Here is a 2989-nt window from a genome sequence, read left to right on the forward strand (position 1 = left end):
GAGAAAGTGTTTCGTAGTGCCAGGGATCCATGCTGCAAAACTAGTTTCTGTGAATATTCAACATTGAATGAAGAACAGAAAGAGGTGATATTTTTTATCAGTTGGGAGATTATAATAAGCAAAATGCTTATTTATTTGGATTAGTGCTGCCTAATAAGTGCAAGAAAGTGTATACAAAGAAGAGGAAGGTTCCAACAGTAAGCCAGAGGAAGATTTCGTTCAGGTATCTTATTCGTCGCAATCCAGTTACTGAGACTGAAGTGTGTAGGAATGCATTTTTAGCTGTTCATGCCATTTCTGTTAAACGTTTGAGGACTGTCCATAGCAATGTAGAGCATAACACTGAGAGTCATGAATCTACAACACATGTATCTGTATATACACCTAAACAAGATAGAAGAGGCAAGCATTCTAACAGACCTCATGCCATTGGTAATGAGAGAAAAAATAAGGATAGAAATCACGTCGAAATGATTCCAAGGTACACATCACATTATAGCAGAACGCAGAATCCGAACAAGTCCTACATAACCTCTGTTGACTCGATTGCTGGAATGTATCGTTTGTGGTGTGAAGATCTTAAAAATAGAAATGAAGTCCCAGTGAAACAACATGTGTATGAAACCATTTTCAACAAGGAATATAACATTGGCTTTAAATTTCCGTCGGGTGAGACATGTCGTATTTCCTATTCTGCTAAGGCATCTAATAAAACCGAATCCACAGACATCAGTCTGCACCAGAAAGAGATTTTCACTCTGCAGCGGAGTGTGCTCTGATATGAAACTTCCTGGGAGATTAAAACTGTGTGCCGGACCGAGACTCGAACTCGGGACCTCATTCTGGAAATATCCCCTAAGCTGTGGCTAAGCCATGTCTGCGCTATATCCTTTCTTTTAGGAGTGCTAGTCTTGAGAGGTTCTCAGGAGAGCTTCTGTAAAGTTTGGAAGGTAGGAGACGATATCTGGCGTAAGTAAAGCTGTGAGGACGGCGTCAGACGTGCTTGGGTAGCTCAGTTGGTAGTACTCGCTTCAGCGGTACATATACTAAAATTGGAACGATAGAGAGAATATTAGCATGGCCCCTTCGCAAGGATGACAAAAAAAAAATGTTGGTAGAGCACTTGCCCGCGAAAGGCAAATGTCCCGAGTTCGAGTCTCGGTCCGGCACACAGTTTTAATCTACCAGGAAGTTTCATCAATCTGCACCTGAAGAAAGCTGACGCTGCATATAGTGCTCTGAAAAGTGACTCAAATGTGTCAAAACAGGATGGTAGTGATGCAGTCGTTTTGTGCATAGACTTACAACAAGCATTGCCAACACCATATTTTCGACAGAAACAGTTTTTATAAAAGACAACTTCGGACATATAACTTCTGTATTTACCGTTGTAGTGATGAGAAGACTGATGTGTCTAGTCACTCGGTGGACACTATTGAAATATTTTATGAAATTATGCAAGTACTTACGTTTGTCCGATTCGTAACTTAATGGCTGCTGCTGTGTAACATATGAATGTCAAACAACTAATATGCAGCTTTAAGCAATATTATCAAATTGAAGATTACTTCAGTTGTGTTAATAATGTTTTTACAAATACAGATTATACGGAAAAAGCTATGGGAATGTGTGTCAGTACTATTCAGTGAGTACTATAAGCAAGATAACTGTTTCTCAGAAAGTTTATTATCAGTCTATGATGGAGAATACATAAAACCCATTATTATTTTCACTTTGCATTATTATTCTACAGTAACACTGAACTTACAATAAATAATTTATTGTAAAAGAAATAATATTCTTGTCTTTTAATCTTCACATAACGAACATAGGAAAAATTATTTTAACGAAACACAGTGCTCCCTCACACCCGTTTTTGGATTCCTGTTTCAGAAATAATACAACACAGACACTTAAACGAGTCAAATTAGTGGCTTACATGAAATAGCTAAGGCGATGAACTAGCAACAATACTAAAGAAGACAAAAAAAAAAGAGAATAAACATGAAGTCTATTCCTGTGATTCTTCCACGTTTTCCTCATTTTTTAAATCGTTAGAAGTACTGAGTGGTTGATAGAGTATTGTCTTCAGGTCCTGAATTGGAAGTATTTCGTAGACCAGGTCTTTTCTTGGTGTGCAAAACTTGAAAGTCACGATCATCGTAGGAATACTTGAAAAACATCACGTCAGGCTGGTTCTTCATATATTGTTACCAAACAATCTTAAGCCATTTCACAGATTCTCCATACTCAGAAGTTTTTCCGTTCCGAATTATTTACTTCTGAAGCTGGTTGAAATCTAAAATTTGAGTGTTATCCATTTCTGTCACTCTGTACATGTTGGAGGTCATTCTTGCAATTGTATACCAGCCAATGGGATCAAAAACATCCACATGTTTACTTTTTTTTGCGATGCTCGCATGCACTGAGTCTACTTCCGTTTGTGAATGTCCAGTCTCAAAAAAAGCATTGGTTGATAGCTGGAATGTCCAGTGTATTCACTGCATGCAAACACACAGTGTTCATGTTGTCATTTCTGTTGTGGTCCCCACATGTATCAGAACACAAGATTATCGGTTTTCCTTGTGCATGATTTTCCAAAAAATCCCGCGGACGTGAAGCCATCTACCTCTATGGACCGCCTTTTTGCTGTTGTCTTGTCCCACATATAGCAATCGGTTTTGTTTTTCTCCTACATTAAGAACCGTGAGATTGTACACAGAGAGCTTTCATTTATAGAATACTCCTTTGCATTCACTTTAGGACAAAAAAGCACAGCTTTTAAGTCAAATCCAGCTAGCAAAGATTCGTCTTTTCTTGCACTTTCTTTCTTAATGTTCTTCAACTCCCTTTCCATATCTTTCCTTTTCATACACCCTTCCTGTTCTCTTTTAAAATCTTTGTCCTCCGCCGAAAGGTGTGAAAATTTTAAAGATTTATCACACATATCTTTTCGTGGCCTGTAGAATTTCAAATTAAATTCGTTTGT

The 2989-nt window shown here is 37.9% G+C and overlaps 1 non-coding gene across 1 annotated transcript; it reads left to right on the forward strand.

Annotated features, from left to right (window-relative positions):
• Nucleotides 1-1022: 1022 nt before the first annotated feature.
• On the forward strand, nt 1023-1129 carry LOC126237740 (U6 spliceosomal RNA). The gene has a single exon (XR_007545193.1). It is a non-coding gene; the product is annotated as a U6 spliceosomal RNA (small nuclear RNA).
• Nucleotides 1130-2989: the final 1860 nt, after the last annotated feature.

This window comes from Schistocerca nitens, chromosome 2 (genome assembly GCF_023898315.1).
Source record: "Schistocerca nitens isolate TAMUIC-IGC-003100 chromosome 2, iqSchNite1.1, whole genome shotgun sequence".
NCBI lineage: Eukaryota > Metazoa > Arthropoda > Insecta > Orthoptera > Acrididae > Schistocerca > Schistocerca nitens.